The sequence below is a fragment of the Mustela erminea genome, chromosome 2 (assembly GCF_009829155.1).
Source record: "Mustela erminea isolate mMusErm1 chromosome 2, mMusErm1.Pri, whole genome shotgun sequence".
Taxonomy (NCBI): domain Eukaryota; kingdom Metazoa; phylum Chordata; class Mammalia; order Carnivora; family Mustelidae; genus Mustela; species Mustela erminea.
Genome location: NC_045615.1, coordinates 95,423,987 through 95,436,862, shown reverse-complemented (window position 1 = coordinate 95,436,862; position 12,876 = coordinate 95,423,987). Strand labels below are relative to the sequence as shown.

General features: G+C 40.1%; 1 long non-coding RNA gene across 1 annotated transcript in view; it reads right to left on the bottom strand.

Moving 5' to 3' along the window:
- LOC116584757 overlaps positions 1-11,237 on the bottom strand; it is a 41,560-nt gene extending 30,323 nt beyond the window's left edge. Inside the window, exon 1 of the long non-coding RNA XR_004283317.1 lies at positions 10,895-11,237. This is a non-coding gene — a long non-coding RNA (uncharacterized LOC116584757). The remainder of the gene's footprint in view (positions 1-10,894) is intronic.
- Positions 11,238-12,876: the final 1,639 nt, after the last annotated feature.

Genomic DNA, 12,876 nt, shown 5'->3' with positions numbered 1-12,876 from the left:
CAATTTTATTTGTCAATTATACTTCAGTAAAGCTGGAAAAAGAAATCTCAAAGACTTGAAGGAGCTTCCCAGATTAGCAATACACTACAGGTACTGTCACACACCATTGCTCTCAGAAGTAAGTACTGTTCAAAGATTCTACTGGAAGAGAACTGGAATCTCATGCTTGGAACTCTCCTGGGACCTGCCCGATGTGCCTCTTCCTTTTGCTGATTTTTCTACAATAAACTGTAGCTGTGATATAACAGTCTTTCTGACTTCTATGAGTCCTTCCAGCAAATCCTTGCACATAGGGTTATGTCGTAAAACCTCCAGGACATGCAATATCCTTCTATGAATTTCCCAAGTTAATGTTTCAAGGAATCCCAGAGGCTACGGGGAAGATCACAGATCTGCTGTTAGCCATCTCCTTCCTTGCAACATGCATTAGAGGGATAGAGCTCTGGGGCAAGTGCACACTGAGGAGCTATATCCAAGGCAGGGGTGGCCTATAACGGATAAGATATGGTTTTTAACTCAAGGAAGAACTAGTTTATTAAGAAAAAAATGGGAAAAAGACATGCAAAATGTAAAATAGTAAGGACACTGATATTCTTCAATTTCTCTTTATCTCAGTTTTCTTATCTGCAAAATGAAGGGGAAAGTCAAATTACATGGAAAATGAAGACAGGCTTACAGACTTCTTTCAATACCTTAGAGCTAAAGGGGGAAAAGAGAGAGAGAGAGAGGCTTTTGTCATATTCCAGCAAAGAAACTCAATTCTTAAAAAAGTTGTTTTCTATACCATAAAGCAAGCCATCTCATTCACTTGCAACTAGGGTTAACAGCCCAGATGTTTGTATTATTCTTTCTTCTTAGAGGAGTACAATATATACCAATTAAAAATAAAATATATAATTGATTTGTGTTTTATTTCCATGTGTTTGGAACTGCCATATTCCAAACTAGTCTCTCCTTGTATGTTTGCTAATTTTCATGTTAATAACAAGATGTGTGACATTTATTAGCCTATAAATTATAACTCTATTTAGAAGTCTCTGCTTCCAATTAGCCTTAAAGACAATTAAAGACCAATTTTTCATTGCTTCCTTTTCTACACAATACCTTCTAATTTTGTTTATTCTTTTGTTCTAATCAAATTTAATAACAGCAAAAGTTTATCTGTGACTCTCTGGTCTCATTTGGTTTATCTTTTACATAGCTAAGAGGTAGTACAGAGTCTGAAAATTCACATGTTCTTACGGGTAAAGAGGAAAAAATTATGAAAGAAACCCTCTATTTATAGAACCTAGGCAATAGGTAAAATTCACATGAATTTAACAACTTGGCAAAAAAAAATGTCTATTTTTCCTTTTTCTTTTAATGACAGAGGCTACTATACTCACAATTACCATTTACTTTTTATGTCCAAAACCTATATTCACTAATGGTTAAAAATTAGAAATAAATACTAATGAATCACTTCTGTGATCTGTTACCTCAGTTAACTCAGATGTTTCCACTTGCTACTGATGAAGCCAAGGTCATGGGAGTAATAGAAATAATTGGATCTAGAGTGTTAATGACTATAAAGGTCCTTTACAAGTATTATACCATTTGGCCCTCACAACATCCCTGTGAGATCCTTAGAACAAGCATGATTATTTCCACTTTATGAAAAAATAAACAGATTCCTAAAGGCTAAATAAGTGACTAGTATAACGTCACGTAATTAATAGACAGGGTTAAAATCTTGACTCTACATTTTCTGACACCGGCCTTCTTTCCACTCAGTAACACTGCTTCAAATTGAATGTGTTAACTGTTTCCCTGTAAATAATAAAATGATTATGACATTCATTACCCTGTTGATTATACCTGCATTTAGAAGACCTTGACTTTTGGGTTGAGATCATGATCTCAATGTAAATGAATTACAGGCAAAATCATAAGGAAAGGCAATAATCTGCAATAGCTTAAAACATAAAGACAGGAATCAAATGTATATGCCAGACACTGACTGATAATTCCATCGACTTTAATGTTGCAGCAGCTGGATAAAGCAGCATTACCAGTGGTCTGCCTGCAATCTACTCTCTGAACTAGAATGACATAACCGGAAATAAAGAGGAGAGAAAGAAGCTTTGACTCATTTTTACTGCTTGTTTTCAAGCAACAAATACCACACTAATAAAAAAAAACTGAAGGATGAGGGCACCTGGGTGGTTCAGTGGGTTAAGCCTCTGCCTTCAGGTCAGGTCATTATCTCAGGATCCTGGGATTGAGCCCCGCATCGGGCTCTCTGCTCAGAGGGAAGCCTGCCTCCTCCCCTCTCTCTACCTCTCTGCCTACTTGTGATCTTCCTCTCTGTCAAATAAATAAATAAAATCTTAAAAACAAACAAACAAAAAGGCAAAAAAAAAAAAAAAAAAAATGAAGTGTGCCTGGGTAGCTCAGTCAGATAAGTGTTGGACTCTTGATTTCAGCTCAGGTCATGATCTCAGGGTTGTGAGATGGAGCCCCAAGTGGGGCCCTGCCCTCAGCAGGGAGTCTTCTCCTTTTCCCTCTCCTTTTCCCTCTGCCCCACCCCAACTCACAACTCTCTCTTCTCTCTCTCACCTCTTTCTCTCTCCTTCTCGCTGTCACTCTCAAATACATACATAAATCTTAAAAGAAAAAAAGAAAAGAAAACTAAGTAGCCACCCTCTGCTGTCTTTTGAGACAGCTGAGATCTTGCACTTCCCTTCTCAATTGCCTTCACCCGGTAAAATGCTATTTGTACAAGGCAGGAATAGATAGCAATGGAAAGTGGCCCTTGTATCCTAGGAAGATGACCTTTCAAGTGAAGCTAAATAAATAGTAGCAGAGACAGAAAGAGCCCTGGAGTGGTGCTGGCTGGGAAGAACAATCTTTCATGGACTGCACCTAATTAAATAATGGAGGGCTGTTTTAGAATATATGCTATCTCTCTTATAGTAAAGAAACTGAGAAGTAAAAACAGAATTTTCCATTACAGTACCAGATGAATGTTTCTGAGGTATTATACACTGAGTTAAGGCTGTGTACAAGAGCATGGTTTTTACCGATACACAACTGACAGTAAGGACAGTCATGGACAATCTATAGCAGCAATGTGTCTGCAAACCCAAGGCCTGGATATAAATCACTTCATACCAGAATGAGAAAAACAGCAGAGAGTAAAATAAGAACAGGCTACATTAAAAAGCAAACATTTTAAAGAAAATTTACACATTGTAATAACAGGATTAAAATTTTCATTGGAGTCATGCAGAACAGAACTGAGTCCAAACAAATTGAGTCAGTAATGTGAGCAAAAAACTTCTAAATTTCTAAGAAGAAAGAGGGAAAAATCATAAAAATGGCAACTGTGACAACATATGAGAGAAGAGAGCCAATATATTGACAAAAAGATATTCTAAAAAAAGGAAACAAATCAAGTAAAAGAGAAACTATAATCCAAGATATCATAGAAGAATACTTTTCTAGACAGGAAAAAACAGATCTATTGTGTTCCTCAAAAAATTAATAAAACATTTTTAATTACAAGCATAAGAGTAGAATGCTTTCTTAAATATTAAATTCCAGTAAAGAGAATAATGTCTACAGAGGCCTGGTTTAAAAATGGGGAACACAGAATCCCAAATTAAGCCAAATGTCACTCATGTGTGATAGTAACAGAAAACATTCTTATACATGCAAAAGCATCAAAAAAATACAACACCCACTTCCCTTCCATGAATGAGAGAAATGAAACAAAACCTCAGGGATGTACTCCACCCACTTGGAAGTTCAATCATCATCAAGATCTCTAAAATGGAGAAGTACTTGGGAATTGTTAGTAATGAACAATGAACCTAGCTACAACTATGCAAAGATATTTTAAGGTGTCTTCTGAAAATTCTCAGAATTAAAGTGAAAACTCAAAAATATTGCTGTAGTTAAACCTTGATGTTAAAAATTCATAATCATGGTCTATAATTATAATCTCAGGAAAAAGTAACACCAAAATAGGAAGTGGGTGTGTAGTAAAGGAAATTAATATTTGTTAAATTCCTGATTTTAAAACAATTACACAACTGTTGTTTTACTCTTGATTTAATAATTAAATATAGGGCCAAGTGGGTTGTGTTTTTTTTTTAATATTTAAAATAGTTATTTCTCTTATGAAACACAGGCTATATCTTGAATTTTTAAAGAAAATGAAAGCAAATTAAAGTTGAAGGGCTAGAATTTCCCTAGACTGTTGAATACAAATAAATGTTTTGTTTTGTTTGTTACGCTTTGTTTTTAATTTTCAAACTGTATTTCAGGGAGTACTTGGTGTTTCCTCAGCCACAGCTGGGGTTGGAGGGATGAGGCAGGAAAGTGTGACTGGGGCAGGGGTTGGGGGGAGGGGAGGTACTACAGCTGGGTCTCCTGCCTCTGTCTGATTAAGCAGAGAGTCTTATGTTGTTTACATGTGGGGCTTCTGAGTTGGATGTCCATTGTTCTATTGTAAAAATGCTTAAGAAACATGCTCTAAATTAGGACTCTATGAGCTGTCTTTGGCCAAATTAACAGAAAGACCATTTGTTCATAGGGTGGGTTTCATGCAGGTTGAACCAGTGTGGTCACACAGAGCCCCTACCACAGAAGGCCCTGTGCTTGAGATTTATTGCTCTTTGGTCACCATCTTAAAATTTTCAATAATTTTATATTTGAGTTTGTATGCTATAAGTGAAGGCAATAAAACAATGAAGCATCTGTTGGGGGCTTGGAGCCTTGGCTCATGGGCACTTCTACTTACATGCAGTCTTAATTCCTACCACTTCCTGCCTTCCCTGCCCCACTGCATGCTGCCTCCCCACTTCTCTTACTTCCTTCTCTGCCCAGCAAGCACTGCTGAGCTCAGCCTCTTTTGCAGGCCTGAGTGTGGATATGGGGAGGGTCCAGATAAGACAGGTGTGGAGGCCAAGAAAAACAAGGCTGTACCCACCTCAAGTCTAGCCCTGACATAAGTACAGCCATCTTGACAAAGCAAAAGCTGGCACCTTGCACCCCCTTTCCACCTGCTCCCCTCCCCTCGGTAATATGTGTGAACAAATAGTTAACTTGCAGAAATCACAATCCTGCAAGACAGGGGCTTCCCTCGGTTTACAAATGTCCCAGTGCTAAATCTCACTAACAAGGACACTTGATAGGAGGAATGTGACATTCCACCAGGAAACTCCCAACTGTCTTCATGTTAGTGCCTCATTAGAGGGAAAAACGGCATTGGCTTGGTAATAACTAGGCCTCCAATATCCTCCAATATCCTGACAGTTTTCTTTACCCTGAGAGCCCTTCTGAACACCCCCTTTATCTTCACCCACCCCCGAGTCCACCCCTACCCTGCCTTTAAAAACTCTGACTATAATCTGGTTCAGGGCCCAAGTCCCTACTCCACTGTGTTGGGTATACTTGGGCCCAAGCTTAAGCTTGTCAATAAGCCCTCGTGTGATTACATCAGTGTTGGCTCCTTGGTGGTATCTCAGACGCAAAAACTCGGGCATAACACAGGTACCTGGGACAGCATCTCAGGGCAGACATGGCAGTGGTTGTCCCTGCCACAGGCAGGCCATACATCCATACATTCAATTGTCACTACATAACGGTGAGCTTCTGAACTTCTTATCCACGCCACCCAGAGAAAGGACTCATCCAGGTATTGAGGTTTTTCTCTTTGGTCATCTCTAGTCCACTGCAAACTGGGATGGCAGGTCACAGGAAGGGGAGATTTATTTCCCTGCCTCCAACTGGGACATGGTACTGTGCAGTGATGGTTGGGGGAGGAACGGAGGAAGCCCTGCCACTAGGGGGTTGTGTACTAGACAAACCAGGGGGGCACCTGTAAGCACCTATATCCAATGAGAATCCCCATGCCAAGGGCTCAAAATTAAATAGCAAATAATACACTATGACAGGTCAAGAGAGACCCAGGAAGAAAGGGAAAAGCTTTATATTTTAGTACCTTTAATGGCACTTCTTTTTCCTGTCTTTTGAATGAGGAGCACGTATTTTCATTTCACAAGGGGGCCTTGCAAATCATGTAGCTGACTCTATAAAGGTTTTCCTTTTCAGGTATTTCTGTGAATGCTTAGGCACTTACTGGTTTCTCAGAGAATTCTGATCATCCTGGAAGCTAGATTCAAAGCCATCCACTTGAATGCTAATTGGGAGAACAATGGGACTAATGAGTCTGGACCACCACCATTCACAAGGAAAAGCAGCAGCAGCAGTAACCGAATTGCAAGGACTTCTTTGTTTCTGACTTGGGAGATCAGGTTGCTGGAGATTTCCCTGATCAGTACAGACTGGAGGGAGGAGATATTTGGGAGTTCTATAACCTTATTAGTTCTGCTTTAGATATACTGAGATGTATACTGGAACATTTTATTTGCAAGTTATAGAAATCTAACTCAGAAAACATCAAATAGGTACCACTGGCTTATATAAAAAGAAAAAGGGTAATTGAGGAATCCAAATGCACCATCAACGTCCATCAACGTCCATGGTTCTCTAATTGTAGGTTTATTCTTTTCAGGTGTTGCCACATTGCAGCTATACAGATGATCTAGATTTGGAGTCTATCTTTACAGCTCATGACCCAGGAATAAAGAGATCTTTTTCCCTCCCAATGTGAAGCTGAAGAAAAGGACTGATTGCCTTGGTTAGTATGTTCATTCTCAAGCCAACACTATTACCAATTAGATGCATACTATGACTGCCCAGTTCTGGGTTATACATCAGAGTAGGACAATTCTGGAACTGGCATCCTTGCGATCATAAGGAGAGGCAGAGAAGTAGCCCTGCAGTGGAAGAGGCTACTAATTCCAGAAGAAGGATGAGTATAGAGACTAAGCATTAGGTGCTGACTATAAATTATCTGTGAAATGTCCAGATGGGGGGTGGGTATATTTTTAAAAACCAGAAAACTGCCTTCTACTTCCTGGATCCATGTAGCAGGTATAATGAGAAAACTCCAATACCTTGCGTTTGATGTATACTGGGAAGTCTTTCTGTTCTTTCTGTTCCCACACAGTGACCTCTAGATTGCCCTGCTCATGGCTTGCAGTCCATCTCTGCTCAGTACGAGGTATTGGAGGCAAGGAAATCTTTCTGGCTATTCATTTTTCTCTTTTTCCCCTGACTTGGTGATGTGCTTTGGATTGGCATCTCTCTGAGTGCAGTTGCAAGATCAACTTGGATGGAGGTTGAAAGTGAAATATACGTTGTTTGAGGGTAAATGTTGCTTTAACCTAAGACCCTTCTCAAATTAAATCTTTCCGTGCAACTTTTACGGGAGATTTTCACAGTTACAGGATAATTGCCAAGCTATTGTCAAAAGGTACTTTCCAGTTTGGTTATTATCCCTGTAAGTTTCCTTTCTTGCAGGAAATCAGAGAAGAAAATAATCATAGTTGAGATTATTCAGGCACCAGAAATTTCTAACTGCATCTAGATATAGAACTCATAAGAGAGGTAAGAGTGAAGTCTAGAATTATAATTTTGAGAGTAGATCGTTTGTGAGTGATGTTGGGAATCATGGGAGTGGCAATGATTATTCTGGGGGAGAAAGTAAGGAATGAGAAAGAAAGAGCAGCTAGGGACTTTTTCCTTCTTATCAATGGTAATTAATGGTAGTAAAACACTGTAAATCCAACGTCTATATGCTCTTTTCCTAGATGATAGACACTACTGAGCAAGAATATGAAGAAAAGTCCTCTTGGGTAAAGCCTGTATGTTAGTATGGTACACTGACTTAATCTATTTTTATTGGAAAATAAAGAAAAATCTATTCATCCATGTCTCCAATGAGGGAAAGGATTTATTATTGATATCACCACTGAGTTCACCTCAAATAACCCAACAGATTTTCAAATGGGTATTATTAATTGTCCACAATCCCTGTCTTTGGGAAAGTAATTACAAGGATTAAAAACAAACAAACAAACAAACAAACAAAAAATTAAAAAAAAAAACCTCCTCTGGAATGGTCAATGATGCAATGGCAGAAGTTTGACAGCAAATAATGGACATCCTCTCTGGGGTTTTTTCCCCCCTCAAAATCTACATGAACTGATCCAGTCTGAAGAATCTGGAAAAGTAAGGAATGTGAAGAATTATCAGTTTTAAGCTGATAGCAAGAGTTTCATAAATATCTGCTGCTACTACTAATATTAAGATACTTAATCTTTGTAAGGTACTCTGTGTCCTTTATACAGATTATTTAGTTTATTCTTCATTATAACTTTAAAAAAAAATTTTTTTCTTTTACAGATAAAGATCTTAAAATTAAATAACTAACCTAGGGGGCAGTGCTATCATTTCCCTAAAGAGCCCCCTCCAAATCCACTGATTAGAGTAACTGGCAGCCCCAGGTCTATCCACGGGGGTCCAGGCTCCCCAGCATAAGCTGCTAAGAGAATACATCTTAAAGTTCTCCTCACAAAGAAAAAAGATCGTAAATGTGTGTGGTGATCACCAGTCACTGTGCTGATCATTTCTCAGTATACACATATCTACAATCAGGATTGTATACCTGAAATTAATATAATGTTCTATGTCCATTATTATCTTAATTTTTAAAAATAGTAACTCACTGCAAGGTAAAAATTTCAAAAATGAAAGAAAAGAAATAACTCATCACTACTGTTCTCTGCTGCCAAGAATATTGTTACTATTAATTATGGATTCTCAAACTTGAACCGTGATTCAAGTCACAAAAGAGTACAGTAGAAAAACAAAGTTAAATTATGAGCTTGAAGATCACACAACATGTAAGTAGAGAAATCAGTATTTGAATTTGAGTCTCTCTGATAACAAAGTTCATGCTCTTCCAACAGTCTATACTGCTTTCTGTGAGTAGTAGAAGAGATGAGAGCAAATGATGTCACAAAAGTGAAGGTATAAGGAATCTGTGAACTAAGAACTGAAAAAGGACCATATGACTTGAAGAGTAAGTAATTCTTACAACATGGTGAACTAAGTTAATGTAGTTAAGCATTGAACACGTTAAAAATACATAGAAATGATGCATAAAGGTAATCAAAAATATTTTTTAAAGATTTATTTATATTGGAGAGAGCGAGAGAGTATGTAGAGGAGAGGGGCAGCAGGAGAAGGAGAAGGAGAGAGAAGCTCAAGCAGACTCCCTACTGAGCACAGGGCCAGACAAGTGGCTCCCTCTCAGGACCCTGAGATCTCAACCCAAACCTAAACCAAGATCCAGATGCTTAACTGACTGTGCCACCCAGGTGCCCCCCCAAAATATTTTTTAATATTGTATTTATTATATATTTATATACAATATATTATATGTTATAAATGTATTATTATATAATATATAATAAATTGTAAAATACATTATTTTGTAGTATTTTATTTAAATATTATTTATTTAAAAATTGTTAACATTTTATTTTTTAACATTTTATTTTTTAACATTCTCTCTCTCTCTCTAATAAATGAAGAAAATCTTTCTTAAAAAGTGATAATTCCATTCACTGATTATCTATAGAGTCTTCATTCTTATTTATAGCTTCATTATATATTGTGCAATTTTTGTTGGCAGCTCTTCTTCAGAAATTGTTTTAACTGTGGGAATGAATACCTTGTGCCCTGGGTTTTAAAAGTGTCCTTTTGAGAGAGTTTGATATTTCTGGATCACGGTATTTTATTAGTTCTCAACCACACAGATAGTATGCGTCCAGGTATCTCTGGAGTGAATATGTGTTTCTTTGATTGCTCTATAGGAACAGCAGATATCCTTATTTCTTTCTCATCCGGTTGTACACAGCTTGTTTACTTCCTTTTTTAAAAGACAGGACATCCTTTGAGGCCCTCCCTGCCTGAGGCTCTATCTCAAGACCTACACGGGTATTGAAAACCCAGACTCCAATCCCAGAGCCAATATAAGTCTGAGCACTCAATCTCCCAACACAGTATTAGTTTCTACTTCCCATTAAATATTTGAATTCAGTCTTCTTTTTGGTATTTTGGAATGTTTTCCCATCTCTTGCAAAGAGGCGACCCTGACCAGTCAGTTTGGTTCTCGATGCTTGGCGCGAAATAAAGCTTTGCTTGACCTTCGCTTTGTATCAGTCTCGCTCCTTTGATTATGGACCCTAACATTGGAGGGGGCACCCGGATTCAAAACGAGGAGAACTGAGCCAGCATCAGAATTTTTGGGAAAAGCCTCCGGAGGAAAGATCACGGGATCCTATCTGTCTGTCTGGTTAGAGCTCCAGGGTATGGTCCACCAGGGAGAAGCTGGATGCAGCCATGCTCCCCAGGGCTGGAGTGGATGCGGGGACTCCCCATCCCTCTGCTGGCAGATCGACAGTGCCCCTGGGCAGTTGGGGGGTTCGAGTCCCCCTAGACGGTCAGGGGGTTTGAGTCCCCCTACACGGATGGGGGGTTTGAGTCCCCCTGGGCGGTCAGAGGGTTTGCCGGGGGGTTCGAGTCCCCCTGGACGGTTGAGGGGTTCGAGTCCCCCTAGGCCATCGGGGGATAAAGAAATCCCCCCACAGGTGGCAGGATAGCTGAGGCAGAAGAAGAGAGCTGTCAGAGGAAGAAGAAGGCAGAAGGAGAGTCGGCGGGAGCAGAAGAAGGAGAGCTGTCGGGAGAGAGAAGAAGGAGAGCAGTTAGAGCTCTCATAAAATCTGTAAGAGCTGTAAGAGCTCTTGTCAGAGCTGTAATAGCCGCCCGGAACCACGGCGCTTGGCAGCGGCACCGTGGGGAACCGCCCAGCCGCCAGCAGCCTTGCCACCACAGAGGAGCACCCCACCCGCCAACAGCCTCGCTGCCCTGAGCCGTGGCCCCGCCCTGAGTGGCCTCGCCACCCGGAATCGCGCCCCACCCCAAGGGGCCTCACCCGAGCGGCGTCATTCCAAGGAGCGGCCTCCTCGTCCAGCGGCCTCATCTGGAGCGGTGGCCTCCTCTGGGGAGCCAGCCTTGTCAGAGTGGCGTCATGGGAAGCAGAGTCTGTGTCATCGGGGTTGTTGTCCTCCTTGTCATCATCGCTGTCGTTGTCACCTCTTTGTCGTTGGGAGCGGCCTCATCCAGGAAGCGTCCTCGTCCAGAGTGGCCTCTTCTTGCGAGCAGCTCCAACCGGGGAGCGGCCTCATCTGCGGAGCAGCCTTGTCCAGAGCAGCCTCGTCTGGAGGGTCCTTCTTGGGAGTGACCTTGTCGGGATCATCGTTGTCGCCTTTTCGTTAGAGACAGCCCTGACTGGTCAGTTTGATTTTTTTTTTTTTTAAGATTTTATTTATTTTATTTGACAGAGAGAGAGATCACAAGTAGGCAGAGAGTCAGGCAGAGAAAGAAGGGGAAGCAGGCTCCTCCCCGCTGAACAGAGAGCCCGATGCGGGGCTCGATCCCAGGACCCTGAGATCATGACCCCAGCCGAAGGCAGCGGCCTAATCCACTGAGCCACCCAGGCGCCCCCGGTCAGTTTGATTTTTGATGCTTGGAGTGAAATAAAGCTCTGTTTGATTTTCATTTTATATCAGTCTCGTTCCTCTGATTATGGACCCTAAAAGAAACATTTATGAAAGAATAGTAAGGGGCACCTGGGTGGCTCAGACTGTTAAGCTGCAGCCTTCAGCTCAGGTCACGATCCCAGCGTTCTGGGATCTAGCCTCACATAGGGCTGCTTACTGAGCAGGGGACCCTGTTTCTCCCCTGCCTGCCATTCCCCCTGCTTGTGCTTGCTCTCTCCTTCTCTGTCAAATAAATAAATAAAAATCTTAAAAAAAAAAAAAAGAAAAAGAAAAAAAAATGAAAGATTTAAAAATAGAACCAAATCAAATTTCTAAAAGGAAATACAGTTATTAAATTTTTATACCAATGTTAATAGCTTTATCGAGGTACAATTTACATACAAGAAAATCAACCCATTGTAAGGACACAGCTCAATAATTTTCAGTAAATGTGTAGAGCTGTACATTTACTATTGCAATCTTGTTCTGGAACATGTCCTTTGCCCCCAAACAGTCATTATATTTTAATATTAATGGGAAGTCAAATAAAACTCCAGAAAAGAAGCATAACCTATATTAGAAAAGGTAAGCAAATCAGTGATTATTGTGGTCAAGGGCTAGATGGAGATGCATATAAAGGAACTTTCTAAGGTAATGAAATGTTCTGTATCTTGGTTGTGGTAGAAGTTACAGAATATATAAAATTGCAAAGCTCATGGAAATGCATACTTACATTTGTCTTTCTTAGTCCATTCTGGTTGTCACAGCAAAATATCACAGATTGGGTGGTCTCTAAACAATAGAAATTTATTTCTCAGAATTCTGAAGCCTAGAAGTCCAAGATCAGAGGGCAGCATGGTTGGGTGAAGGTCCTCTTCTGGACTGCAGAATTCTTTCTGTGTCCTTCCTTGAAAGAAGGGACAAGGGAACTCTCTGAGCTCTATTGCACAAGGATATAATCCCATCAGAAGGGTTGTACTCTGATGACCTAATCAGTTCCAAAAGGGCTCATCTGCAAATACCCTCTCACTGGGGATTAAGTATCAATACATGAATCTCCGGGGGGGGGGGGGCGGTAGGGAAACACAAACATTCAATCTATAGCAAGGATGTCTTCAGCTTGAAGAAATGCAATAAGCACTGAAAAGGATAAACAGAAACAAATCCACAATGGTGGCAGGATGAAACTACAGAACACCACTTATCAAAATTAAAAGCAACCAAAGAAGAAAAATTACCTTGAAAACAGCAACAGTTTGATTGATAGCAAACTCCTTTTCAGCATCAATAGGAATCAGAAGAAATAAAATAATGTCTTCAAAATACTAAAATAATATCTGTCAACCAAGAATTCTACCTTTAGCTAAACCTTCAA